The 14783-nt window shown below is 41.3% G+C and overlaps 1 long non-coding RNA gene across 5 annotated transcripts in view; it reads left to right on the plus strand.

Annotated features, from left to right (window-relative positions):
- The window catches only part of LOC137451404 (uncharacterized), a 51185-nt gene extending 37079 nt beyond the window's left edge, over positions 1-14106 (plus strand). For 2 of the 5 annotated variants that reach the window (XR_010989813.1, XR_010989817.1), the window contains one exon: positions 11076-14105. This is a non-coding gene — a long non-coding RNA (uncharacterized lncRNA). Of the gene's footprint in view, positions 1-763; positions 1955-11075 lie in introns of those variants that run through there. The other 3 variants (XR_010989816.1, XR_010989815.1, XR_010989814.1) reach the window with 3 other exon arrangements.
- The last annotated feature ends 677 nt before the right edge of the window (positions 14107-14783 follow it).

A 14783-nucleotide genomic window follows, 5' to 3' on the forward strand; every position in this document is an offset into this window, starting at 1 on the left:
GTGAAGCAGATAGAGAGGAGTCTGCAGCTCTGTGAAGCGTGATGGTTCTCACACCTACCAGATCTGATGCTAACACTATGTGCTTCTATTATCAGATTTTCAGCTGTATAGTAGTAACATGGAAGCCATGACAGTAAGACAGAGGCAAAAGTGTTCTTACATTTTCTGAAGCTGTTTGGAATACAAGTCCTGTCATCCTGAATAACTTCACCGCAGTGTGGTGAAAACTGCATTCTCTCGTGCAGTATATAAGCCAAGTGTCTCCTATCAGAGTAGCAATTAGGAAACTTTTACACTGATTGAATAGTAGCATTTAGCCTGGGGCTCCCACCAGCCAAACAAAACAAAACAAAACAAAACAAAAAAAAAAAAACACAAAAAAAAAAGGACTTTTTTTTTTAAATACAGTTGTTCCCCTAAAAGACACAAAGGGGCAGATTTTCATCTGCCAGTAAGTGCATAGATCCTGCACAAAGCTACACCAGTTTCTACCAAACAAAGGAGAACATATCCCAGTGTCTTCAGATCTGTCCAGATTAGCAGTGTACACTATTTTCAAAAGCAATTAAATGATATTCCCATCAAAGTGAGAACGCTCTCTCACAGTGCAACCAACTTTCCTAACAATTAAAACACTGCAAACTTTCCCCTTTCTTCCTTCATAAACTTTAAATATCACGTTGACATTTTTGTCAGGACAAACATCTCCAGATGCATTTTACTGCACTGCTATTCTGACTCTTTACTGCCTCTTTCTTTGAAGGGATGAGCCCTGTGCTTATTGAAGCCCACAATCAGATTGCTATGGACTGCAGTGAAATTTAGGCCAGATCTTTCTCAACGTAGATTACACACTAGTCTCTTGGGAGTTTTCAGATCTTGTAGCTAAATCACATAAATTGGAAGAAACTGCAGATGCCTTAGGTAAGTATGAAGGCAGGTTACATGGAGACTATTTAAATAATGGTGATGATAGAATCATAGAATTTTTAAGGTTGGAAGGGACCTCAAGGATCATCTAGTTCAAACTCCCCTGCTATGGGCAGGGACACCTCTCACTAGATCACGTTTCTCACAGCCACATCCATCCTGGCCTTAAAAACCTCCAAGTCTAGCATGCATGAAAGCTTTAAAACAAGATTAGAGTGGTGACAATTTATGTCCAACACACCACAAATTAAGGTGCTTAATTTCACCACACTCTGTCTCTTTCTGTTGGACTTCTCCAGAGACCCTTGAGTAAAGTGGTCACTAGCTACAGCCATTCAGCTAATGAGTGCAAAAGCTGTCTGTTCATGGGCATTGTAAAAAATGAAGTTAATTTATGAGATAATCAGAACTGCAAAAGTCACCACCCAGAACCCAGGTTACATGCACGGCTGGAATGTGAACAGAGCTGTGCTGTGGTATCTCAGGGTTTCTGAAAGGTTTGAGAGTTATTGCTTGGAACTGCATGCATGTAAGAGATAAGCAGCAAAAAGCACTATGTGAGCACAGAAAGAAGGCAGCAAGGACACATCAGATACAGCCAGAGAGGCACTTGTCCAGGAATATCAATATGGAAGTGATGTTTTTGCTAAAAAGCAGACAGGAGCTATTGGGTTAGATTTTGGTTGGCAGTCTCACAAGTACTTTTATTCTCCAGACTCTTGAAAGGCACTTCAAAATTCTATGTGGTTATGTTTGTCCATCACCACAGCCACAAACCAGCCTGGCATACACAGGTCTCAGCACCAGTGCCTAATTCCTCTGTAGGTCAAGTTAGAAGATCATAGCTGGATCTCAGACATGGATTTAGGAAGGACAGATCCTGCCTGACCAACCTGATCTCCTTCTTTGATCAGGTGGATGTGGGGCAGGCTGTGGATGTAGTCTACCAGGGGAGGTTTAGGCTGGATGTTAGGAAGAAGCTCTTCACAGAAAGAGAGATTGGCCATTGGAATGTGCTGCCCAGGGAGGTAGTGGAGTCACCATCACTGGAGGTGTTTAGGACGAGACTGGATGAGGCACTATGTGCCATGGTTTAGTTGATTAGATGGTGTTGGATGATAGGTTGGACTTGATGATCTCGAAGGTCTTTTCCAACCTGGTTAATTCTATTCTGTTCTATTCTACGTTGCACAGTGATTGACATTTTCATAGGGAATTCCAGAGCAAATTGTTAGCAGACTGTACTGCCACAAGCTTGTCAGCTGCTTTTTTTTTTTGCTTTTTTTTTCCTTTGCTTTTTTCCAATTTAGTTTGTGTTCCATCACCACCTTGTTTTGTAATTTGTGAGTCATAGATGCTGGTCATCTTGTGACCCTCCGATTTGAGAAAAGAAAAGAAAAGGGGAAAAAAATATTTCTAAAGTAAACAGGATTTTTCCCCCTTCACTATTCCAGGAAACTTCCCAAACCCATAATTAAGGAAAAGTCAGAAAGAGTTCAATTTTACAAGTAAAGCACATAAGCTGTTACAGTATTAAAAAAGGTGGTGGAATTCAGTTTATGCAGTTCTAGATCCTTTTGTAGAACAGAAGCCACTGATTGGTAGTGTTCCCTTCTCAAGAAATTCTATTGTACTCACAAATAACTTTTGAGTAGACATGCAGTTAGAGGTACAGAATGTACATCTTTAGTGCTTGACTTTGCTCTTCCATCCATTATCTGCACTCATCTTATCTGAAGGTAGATGTCATCTTGGTGATTTGGGTCCTTGTCCATTCAAAGCGCAGACAGTCTCCTCACTTTGGGCTGTGCTGGCCCTTCACATTACCACATCTCATTTGCTTGTTTTCCTGTTTGTGGATCAATGCCCAAGAGAGGCCTCTAAAGGAAAATTTTGAGGTGGATTGAGAGCCAGCAGAGGGAGCATAACAATAGCTCCCATGTGGGATCCTTTCTTGCAGAAGAATACAGAAACTTCAGCTAGTCTCAGGACCCTACTGTGTTAAGCAATATACATGTCTACAGTAAACACGCTTACATTGTTTTACTATATTTTCCACACAGGCAATGGATTTTTTGCAAAGGTCATTAAATACAAGCCATTCACCACTGGGAATATAAATGGCATATTCTTTGTGTTGAATCATAAAGAGGGGGGAAGGAGCACACAGGGGAAATGAGAGACAGATTTGCAACTTTCTTCTTTTTCTTATTTACAATTACTATGGCTATTTCTCTTTGTAATGTCACTATTCCTGGTTCTTCTTCAATGCTTGACATCCAGCAATCTCAATATCTATTAGAAAGCAAGTACTACTGTCCTAGAAGAAATCAAAGACCAGAAAAACAAAGTGAGGTGCATGCACCCCAGCAGATATATATCGGGAGGAAGAAAAATAATTTCAAGAACAAATGTCTGATATGGCTCCAAACACTTGAAAACAGCTTTTGCCCTCCACTACAACTCAGGATGCCCTAGGGAAGAATCCAGACCTCCACAACTGGGAACTTGACATCTCTAGAATAGAATAGAATAGAATTAACCAGGTTGGAAAAGACCTTTAACATCATTGAGTCCAATCTATCACCCAACACTATCTAATCAGCTAAACCATGGCACCAAGTGTCCCATCCAGTCTCTTCCTAAACACCTCCAGTGATGGTGACTCCACCACCTCCCTGGGCAGCACATTCCAATGGTCAATGGCCAATCACTCTTTCTGGGAAGAACTCCTTCCTAACATCCAGCCTAAACCTCCCCTGGCACAGCTTGAGAGTGTGTCCTTTTGTTCTGGTGCTGGTTGCCTGGGAGAAGAGACCAATCCCCACCTGGCTACAACCTCCCTTCAGGTAGTTGTAGACAGCAACCATTAGCCACCATTTCATAATGGAGGGGACTGACATATCAGTACATCTCTCAGCTGCCACAGTAACAGGAGGGGTTTTTTGGTGGTTTCATCTATTTTTTGAGTTTCACCCAACCACAGGGGTTTACAAGCACTAGCTTCCATTTGATTTCTCACCCACTGGGTGAAGTAAATGGCTCCAGTTCCAAGACCAAGCCTGCCACTGGTAGGAATTTGTCCCCAAGGCCCTGAAAGAGCCCAGACCACAGTGATACACAGAATGGTGAATCCACCGCTCATTCAACATGCTGAAAGCCCAGCTCTTATACATCCATCAAAGTCCATTTTAATTGGGAGCCTAAAGCTATTTCACTTGTCAGTAATAAAGGAGCAATTAAGTTCTCAGCCGAAAATGAATTAATGAGATACTGCAAACAAGCTAATTAACTCCTTCATGGGTATTCAGATAGAAACCACACAAAACACCCACAGGGTGCACTAATTACTTCAGGGGTCTGACTAAAATGAAACAACAAAAAAAAATAGAAAACCACAACATTTGGAGCAAAGGCTAGAAGTTTGTCATCAAGCCATCTTCTCTCATACACAGTAAGCACAGGGAGCTGTATATGAGTGAGCACATGACAATGCCTGCCATACTGATGTACAATGGCTCAAGAACAGCATCAAAGTTGGTAACACTAGAATTGGAACTGCTTGCTCCATGTCCCTTGGCAAACACTCTGGGTGGTACTCTCCTCACCATAAGCCAAAGAGTTTGGCAGAATTGGTCTGTTTAAACACACTCTGAGGGAAAGTAGAGCTTGTGCCTAATGACAACTGGCAAAAGATACTGTGAAGTGTATGACATCATGCAGTGCCCAGATGAGGCTGACTTACATGGTACAGTTTCAAGAAGAACAAGAGGGTCTCTTTGTATATGTTAAGGATGTTAAACTGCCATCCTTGACAATTTACATTAACTGTATGGCATTTCATTGATACTAGCTCAGGAATCCAGAAAACAATTGGGCCAAATTTGCACATCCCTGTGCTTTGGTAACTTACAGCCATGCAAAGAACAGGCAAAATTCTACCATTCAGTCAGAGAAGAGTTTTACTGAGGCTTTTTGCTCTGGTACGAACATTACGCTTGAAATCTAGAGAAGCAGAGAAACAAGCCCTTTCCATGTAATCTACATGGCAAAATACAGCTGCTTTGCAAATCTCAAGACCCAGGCTATTTTAAAGGAAAAAGGCAAAGGTTCTCAGTGCTCACAGTGGAGTCTCAGCCTGCAGAATTCAATAACCAATCCAGGAAACCCATTTCAACCTTGAGTTTCAAAGAGGTTATTGTAAACAAAGAGTGAACTCACAGAACAACATGATCCTCATTTAAGTAGCAGGAACACAGAAAAGCCTCAGAAGTGGAGACATCTGTACTTATGTAGAGTGTTTTCCCTGCTTCTTGTACTCCATTATATTGCAAATGGAGAAATAGAATTTCTTTGTGTGGATTAGCCCTTGCATCTTAAACCACCCCAGCTACAACAATGTCACCACTACAATATGAGAAGGACACTTTTTGAAACCTGCAGAAGGATTACAATATTTGTTTATAACTAACACCATGGTAATTAAGCCTAACCTCATGGCAGTTCACAGCAGTCACTACCAGTTTTATTGGAGCTTTGTCCAAAGTTACACAGGAACGAGATCAGAATCAGGCCCTGAGGACAGCATTTGCATAGGACATCTTGTCTAGTACCTGACCTTTTTCTTTATTTGGATTTGGTCTGCAGTGAGGCTTTTTATTCTCATTCATGTACACACATAATTTGTATTTCTTCCTGTCAAGGCAGGAAGCTGGGGCTAGAAGGCCATCACACAAAGCCAGGTGTAATAAGCAACTGGACAATGAGTTCCTATTGACAGGATTATGAAAAAAAAGAAGCAGCATGTTTTGTTTTTTCTCTCTGTACATGCTTAGCTAAGCAAAGATTACCAAGCATATTGTAGGAAACAGAGCTTGGGATTCATCTTGTCGTGTTGATGGTTAAGCCTTCTACCTGCCTGAAAGCACAAGTATTATCCATAGACAGACAGAAAGCATTTAAATAACCTGGTTTGGTGTAGAAAAAAAAATAAATTATTGCAACATGCTTTTCTACAGGAAATATGTTAACACTTGTTGTGGTCACTAAACCAATTTATTTAATGCTAAGTAGGTTGCAGTTAGGAATAAAGTTACAACTTTTAATGCTGCAAATCACCTTCATTCCTACCACATAATTATTCTGCTTGCATATATTTATTTTTCTTTCTAGTTTATTTCGGCTGATTTAAGAAGGAGGTTCATGAAGTCACCAGCACACCCAAAGCTTATATCTGTTTTGAATATTGGACTGTGACCCCACTGTTTGCACATGTGTGTTACAGTTACTAAGTTTGCACTATCCCAGTGAGTAGTTTGCCACAGTTTGCACCAGGGAAGATAAGCCAGAGCATAATCTATGTATCCTGCAGGTCCTGAAGCTGTTGAAATGCATATGCTATCTGTTGGGGGGGGAGGGGTTGGAACACCAAACAATCAACCAAAAACACAGCACCCACAAACTGCAAACCTAAAAGGAAAAAACAACCCAAGGTGATCTTCACCTATATCAAAACAAAGGCAAAATAGCTATTGAGTTCTGGTGTCACTGTTTTCAGTGTTTCTCAATCAGTGCTGCATGGGGGAGGGGGGATAGGGTAAGAATGTGTGACTATTTTTCATTTACTCATCAAGTTTCAAGCCCAACTAATGGTAGCATCAAACTTACTACTGGTCTCCTTGGAAGTGAATTCTTCCCTTCTGCTGAGAGAAATGTCCATGTCGCTTCCACCTCAACCACTCAGAAGGTGGAGTTACACAAATACAACATCATGCTAAACACAGCTCAGTGGAAAAACTGGAAGTGGAAGAACTAGGTCCGGGAGCACCTGGATTTTATTCTGGTTTGCTCACTGACTTTAGCAGGGTGAAGTGACTGCCTCTTTGCCTGCTCCCCTCCTCCCCTCCCCAGTAAATATAGTCATAACTTATTACAAATAGCTTTCACACTGCAGGAATGTTATACTAACCTGCAAGCCTACCGTTGGGTCTGACATTTCAAGTGCACACAGTGCAGGACAGTAGAGTCATAAAGTGCTGGGGTTTGAGCTGTACTAATAGACCAATGCTTTGGTCTCTGTTTTATATTTTACAGCCACACTCCTCTGCTCTTATCAAAGGGTGGTGTACAACTGCCAGCTCTGAGGAGTTCCTGTGCACAAGCTCCTGCCAAGCTTATGCCACATGCCCCTCACAGCATTCTCTCCCAGGTTTTTCTCAGCACACAATAGATGGTGTTGGTTTTGACAAAGAAAGTGTTAAATCTGCAAAAACACTTGCTTTCCAGGCAGCTCCTCTGGGCTAAATGTCCCATGCTTTCCTTCAAAGTGGCAAAGCTGTTCTTCTGAAATTATTTCCTCCTACTTCTCTGATTAATCAATATATGAATCTTCAGATGAGTTTGTGTTTCTTTCCACAAAGAATGCAAAAATCACACAGGAGGTACAGAGTATGCTTATCAGCAGTAGAGAAGGGTAAATCTGGTTTTGTCTTGAAAATGAAAAGATCTAATCCTAGTCTACTAACAACAGCAGACCTTCCCAGCATAAGGGCAAAAATCCTCCAAAACTGCAAAAAGTAGTAAAATAGACCAAGGCCCAAGAAAATCAGCACTTTTTGCTTTTCTGAACAAAGCTTTTTTTCCCTTCCTTTTATTTTTTTCTTAAAACCAACAGTAAAACCACACAAAAAAAAACCCCAAAAAAACAGTTTTTTTCCCCAGTGTGGAAAAATAGAAGTTTTAAACCAAACAGTTATTCCAGCAGATTAAGACTAGATAGCCTATTAATTTTCTTTGCTATACATGCTGATCTTAGGTTATGAGAATAAGGACCTGCACCTAGTATTTCAGTTGTTTCTAGGGGCAAGCTCTGGAGAGGGAGAATAAAACATTGGCACCGCAGTGTGAGACCTTGACACGCAGTTATGTCCAAACTTTGTTAACCTGGCTTATTCAGCATTTTCTATTCCTGCATGGTCTCACTTTATCTGCTGTCAAAACCACATTTCAGCACAATCCAAGAGAGGCCTGTTACTTTTCACAGCTCAGGACCTTTGGTTCTGACAGCTCCTTGGAGTATTTTTCACGCGTTGCAGCAGGGACCTGTGAAATGATGATCCTGCTCTGCACTCCCTCAGCTGTCTCTTGCATACAGCATCTTAAGGAAGGTGATTCTCTCCCCCCTACAGCAAAGGTTTATTTACATTGACTACCTGACACAATTTAGACTGGATTAAACTGCTGTGCAGCCACATCTCAGATTGACCTACACCTCTGCATGTTCCCACTTCTTCCATGGCTGTCACACTCCTGACCATGCATAGAGCTGCATCAAGGAGCCTCACTGACAGAAAGGCAGTTCCCAAAATAAAATAAGCAGACAGCTTTTGGCTGGCTCAGAGAGCTAAATCAGCTCCACACATGCTTGAGAGGCAAGACCACAGGCCCTGGGGCAGGAAAGAGTGACTAGGAAGAACCATGTCAGCCCTGAGTTAGATTCAGCTCAGACTGAGGCGGCTCTATGTCCTTCGGTTATTTTTAAAATGGGGCTATGAATTTAAGTGCCATTGTCAGAATGGCCAGGGGCATAGACACAAACCAGGTGCTTCCATCTAATGAACTACACTGTCAGATCAGCCAATGAGGCTGCTTATGCATTTTAAAAAGCCCCCAGCAAGTACCAGGTAACTTGAACTATCCAAACCCTCAGGGCTCAGGTTTAACCTTGAGGTCTAAGCGGCACGGGTTTAACCCTTCAAACCCTGTAAGTTAACTGCATATACCTCCCATTTGCTAATAGCATACAAAGGAACCAGCTGACATGGTGGCCCACCACAGAACTACATAATGCATCTGGGATTTAAGGGATACAGATTATTAACCTTCTCAATCAGTGATTAAGGCCCATCCTTTGGAGCATCCCTAGAGGGGGTGCATAGCGGAGACAGCCATGCTGGTGTAACAGGAGGTCTTCAAGTGAGACATAGTGAGAGACAAAGCAGTGTGACTGAGCCTTATCTTTTCCTCTTTTTTTTTTAAGCCACATTCAAACCTTAATAGATACAGACACCTACTTAGAATTATTCCCTTAAAAAAACCCCAACAAACAACCAAACATTTTGAGCCACTGCTAACAATTCCCCATGAAAATTTATAAAAGCTTGATTAAAATATTCCCAAAGAGCCTGTTATAAGCCAGAGCTGAACTATTTTAATCTTTGAAATCAGCAGTAGAAAAAATATCAGAGCAACAAGTTTCACTTGACATCCCAGAACAAGCTTCTCTACAGTTTATAAAACTAAAACTGAAACACTTTTTTGTTTCCAAACCATTTTGTGATCTCACTGAAGAAACACAGTTCAACATGCCACTAGAAAAACACAGACATATTGCTCACATGCTGTACCAAAGAACCATGTTACATTCACTTATATCCTCCAGAGAAGGGGGGGGGGGGAAGCAGTAAGACTATACAAGCTGCTACACTGCACCACCCTGTAATTTTAAAGACTGAAGAAATACATCCATATATAAGCTCAAGATGTCAGAGCTGCCCTTTTCTACAGTTCCCTCACTGTAGCTTGCAGCAAGGAAAAAAAAATATTAAATTATAAAAATAATAATAATATTAAATCTATCCAGCAGGCAACAGAGGAGGCAGAAGAAGAAAGGGGAAAGATGCAGAGAGAAAAAAGGAAAAATTAAAAAAAAAAAAAAAAGGAGGAAGCAAAATCCCAGAGAGCATTACATCAGTCCTCCTCCCAGTTTTATTTAAAACACACGTGCCACCACTCACAGCTCTGCAGTCAGTGGAAAATATGACAGCGACTTCCATGGTGTGTGGGTTGTGTGAAAAAAAATATGAAAATGCACCTTTCTCTGGCACAGCTGAATTTGGCTACTGGTGGAAGGAAAAGGGGAGGCATATTTGTACAAATCCTTGTGTTTTGGCAGGGATTATAGTCCTGGGTGAGCCACCTAGCTGTGTTTTGCTCCTTAGCAGAAGCATGCGCACCATTTCACTTCCGTGCCAAGGATAATACAGAAACAGCACAGCACAAAGCACAACATAGTATGCCTCCCCCCCTACACAGACAATAATTCTGTCCTTATAGTATTTAGGTCAACAAATATTTCAGCTTTGACTGGCTGAGCAAGGATATGTATTAAATATTCATCCTGAAATCAAAATATTACCTGGCATTATGCTTTAAAGATGAGTCAGCAAACAACCCTCAGACTCTTACAGGCAAGTTATTCAAAACTGGAGCTGAAAAACAAGTATATTCAAAACTCCAGAAAAATCCGTGTGTTAGCCATTCATCAAGGACTGGATTTTGTGTGTGCACAAGCAAGAGGGGGATGAAAGACACCTGGTGATTTTCTGGCCTTCTAAATAACTCTACACCATCTGACTCCACAATCAGTCACTATCTCAGTTGAGGTTTGGCTTCTAGAGAAGAGGATTTTCAGAAGGGTTGCCATTCAAAAGTCAATAGCCAGTTATTTTAAGAAGGACTTAAATAAAATAAAATAAAATCTTCAGATTAAAAAAAAATAAAGCACACTGATTTGCTTCTGTTTGTCTTGTAGAGGTTTAGGGCTCATATTTCTAACTTCTCCAAAGTCACAGTTCTTGATCAAAAGGTGAATGTCTCCAGGTTTCCAGATCTTCTTAAGAAAAGCACCAGATAGCAATAAAAATCAGAGAATCTGGCAGCCCTGGGATTCCCCTGACTCCAGTTTACAAGCACAATACACTATCACTTCTCTTGTAGGTTCCCAAGGGCTGTCTATGTCAGGAGTTCAAGCCCAGCTCTGACACGTGTATGAGGTCATACCCACTAGAGGCAGCAGCACTTCCACAATCTGAGTCACAGTGGCCCATGGAGCATCCTGCACTTGTGTTCTGAACAGCAGGACTGCATGACACACTGGATGGGAAGCAGCTGGCTGCTGCAGAGGGTCACTGTGATGAAGTCCCGAAGTGTGCTCTCTCCTGGAAGGCCACAACCAAAGTTCTGGGCTGCCTACACACAATCACCAGGGTGGATGAAAGATCTCAGCTAGCCTCCTCTCAATCATGATCCTTCATCTCTGCAGCTGTCCTTTGTTCTTTTAAATTCTTTTCAATTCTTTTTTTCAGGCCACAAATTAGGTAATGTAAGCACCCAGCAAGATCTGCACCCTGTGATTATCATTTTTCCCTGGTGAATGGAACAGCAACAGCAATGAAGAACAAGGCATATTGAAGTCACCCCTCAACCTCCAGCCTCTTAACACTCAAAGCACTCAAAAACTAATGGAGAGATGGCACTGAAGTGACCTTGGTGAAAGGTGTTTCAAGACAAGTCAACATTTGTGATGGTGAAAGCTGGGTGTAGGTACTATCTCTAGTCCAAGGCAACTCCTAAACAAATCACTTTACCTATATACCAATTGTTGGATAAGAAAAATGAGCCCAATCTTCAAACATTATATTAAGCACCAGTAAACCATCAGTAATAAAATGCTGGAGCTATTTGCAAACCATCCATCTTCATTAGTGACAGTAAAAATATTTAACTACATTAGACCTATGAGTCAAGCTGTCCTTATGACCAGTTCTGGATCGGAAAAAGCGGTGGTGCAGGAAAGCCTTTTCGTTTTACAGAAAACTAGAATATCAATTTATTTCACAGAACTCTATTGCTGCTTCTTTTATTATTTTCATCCAAGAACACCTGTGGCAGTTTAAGGCTGTACCTTTAAAGCTTTCTACAAAAAAATTGAACATAAAGTGGTAGAAGGTAAATAAATTACTATTGGGTGTAAAAAGGAAAATAATGATAAGTTCTAAACAATCCCATTGGACAGATAACAAACATAAGCTAGTAACATCTCCCAGGCATTCAGCACCAGAACAAGAGGACATAGTCTCAAACTGCGCCAGAGGAAGTTTAGGCTCAAGGTGAGGAGAAAGTTCTTCACAGAGAGAGTTGTTAGCCATTGGAATGTGCTGCCCATGGAGGTGGTGGAGTCATCATCCCTGGAGGTGTTCAAGAGGGGACTGGACGTGGCACTTGGTGCCATGGTTTAGTAGTCATGAGGTGTTGGGTGACAGGTTGGACTTGATCTTTGAGGTCTTTTCCAACCTTATTGATTTCTATGATTCTATGATTTTAATGAAAACTATCTCTCTTTTTGGTTTCCTCGCTCTGGGAGACACTAACTTGCTTCCGCTTGGCTTTGCTGACCTTGGCTGTGTGCTTTGTTTTGGTTAAGCACTAAAAACCAATTTTCTGCTCTGTCTTTTGTCCCTTGTGTCCAGGAGGGTAAGGAGGGGAGCAGGGAAGGAATATTATTAGCTCCCCTGGTTTTTGTCCAGGGGGGTTCTTGTGCTGTAAATGCTGTAAATCTTGTATGTTTTGCATGTATTCATTGCATTCCATTGTAGGTTACAGTTTTGCTTGTGAATGCAGCTTCATTTGCTTCCAACTGGGCTGGTCTGGCAATTTAATGTTGGGGGGAATTTTCAACCCCCCACAACACCACAGAACAGACAAGGAATATGCACATTTAGGATTTTTTTAAATGCCAAATCACACACTGCTTTTCTGCTGCTTATTTTTTAATATATGCAAATATGATCGGATTTCCAGTCCAGACTGTTTAATTACAGATAAACACATTATCTGAATCTGAGTTTTAGAACCACTAGCAAAAGATAGAAAGTTGCAAGACAGAAGGAGGTTTTTCTATTTGTTTTGTTTGTTTCTTCCTTTTTTTTTAAACTTGCTCCCCTAAAAAAATGAGGAAAAAAAAGAAAAGCCATTCACTTGAGGCATTCATTGGACACTAAATCCTTGATGAGCATCAAGAGGGCAATTATCTCTAAAATAAAGACTTTTGTATATCATGGGTCCCAAATTCTAAATTCAGTCTGAGAAGCAGGAGGAAAAAATGATTCAGACGTCAACAGTGAATTGGCCAAAGGTCTCTGCATTACAGATCTACTACTGTTACATTTTACATGGCATTAGGAAGCGTGGCAGTCATTTGACCTACCAAACAGCAAGCACTTCTGATGCAAAGCCTAATTGTCATTTATACTTTGTCACGCCATTTAGTTTCAATGATTTCTTGAACTCTTCAAGGAACTATGCTAATGTTCCAATTTTACTTTTGTCAGTATCAATGTGATCCTCATTAAAATGAAGCTGTCAGCATTGTTTTGATGCCACTTTCCTTGACAACATCTGCTGAGCTTCCTGTGCTGTTACCTTGAGTGTGGGAAATAAGATTAAAAGTATTCTCACAAAAATCTCATGACCGCTTTTTATGTGTAAGAGACGTGAGGTTTAAAGCCTGGTTTACAGAGTGCAATTCTTTAATGGGGATAAATAAAACGTTATTCCAGAAAGAGTCCTATGAGCTCTAAACTAGATTTCCCCTGTCTCCATGAAAATTGAAAGAATTGGAGGTTAATTAAGGGTGAAAGTATACAAATCACATCCTTGTTCACCTTGGTTCAGGGTACCAGTGTATTTTAACTTACATTTTGCTTCCCATATTCCCCAATCAGTTTTGGGAAATGAAAAACTGACCTCACAAACTATTGCCAGATGTAGTAGAGGTTAATATGCATGGATGTAAATTGTTGAGGACAGGAAGCACATCTCATTCAGTCAGTGTACTATGAGCACAGCAATCTCAGTGACAGAGGCAGAGCCCACTGAAATGGATAACAGCTTCAGCTGCTCCAGCAAAATCCACTAGCAAACATGAATTGGGCTCCTAAGGATGGGCAACAGGGAATAGAGCTTTGAGTATAGTTTGCTTTTGCAGTAATGACACACACTACCATCTATAAACTTCTACAGTCTCTTAACATTGCCCTGAGCTGTGTAAACTTAGGAATGAAACTAAATTTCTCTAGACCTCTTAAGTGAAATTAGAATGCATTATCTTTACAATCCTTGGTTAATATAACTAAAAAAATTAAGTCCATGCACAAGGAAAGCTTGCACAGAATCACTGTAAGTTTTCCTCATGGTAACACCCATGAACTTCACCTTGGAAGCGAGAAGACTAACAAATTTGGTGTGATATATGCTCAGTCTCTAGTTTGTGTTAAACATCAAACATGGAAATTTGTGCTTAATTAAAACAAAATGATAATAGAAAAGGCATTTACTGGGTATCTACCAGAATTTTAACATGTTTCAGTCACTCAGGGTTTCAGTTGGAAGTTACTTTGTCCATCTGTGAAACAGTTGGCTGAACATGAGCCAGCAGTGTGCCCAGCGATGTGGCCAAGAAGACCAATGGTATCCTGGTCTGTATCAGGAATAGCGTGGCCAGCAGGAGCAGGGAAGTTATTCTGCCCCTGGACTCAGCACTGGTTAGGCCACACCTTGACTCCTGTGTCCAGTTCTGGGCCCCTCAGTTTAGGAAAGATGTTGAGTTGCTGGAAGGTGTCCAGAGAAGAGCAACAAAGCTGGGGAGGGGTTTGGAGCACAGCCCTGTGAGGAGAGGATGAGGGAACTGTGGTTGCTTAGCCTGGAGAAGAGAAGGCTCAAGGGAGACCTTCTTGCTGTCTACAACTCCCTGAAGGGAGGTTGTAGCCAGGTGGGGGTTGGTCTATTCTTCCAGGCAACCAGCACCAGAACAAGAGGACACAGCCTCAAGCTGCACCAGGGGAGGTTTAGGCTGGATGTTAGGAAAAAGTTCTGCATAGAAGGAGTGATTGGTCATTGGAATGTGCTGCCCAGGGAGGTGGTGGAGTCACCATCACTGGAGGTGTTTAGGAAGAGACTGGATGGGGTGCTTGGTGCCATGGTTTAGTTGATTAGACGGTGTTGGGTGATAGGTT

This window comes from Melanerpes formicivorus, unplaced genomic scaffold (genome assembly GCF_026170545.1).
Source record: "Melanerpes formicivorus ecotype bairdi unplaced genomic scaffold, bMelFor1.0.p_v2 SCAF_43, whole genome shotgun sequence".
Classification (NCBI taxonomy): Eukaryota; Metazoa; Chordata; class Aves; order Piciformes; family Picidae; genus Melanerpes; species Melanerpes formicivorus.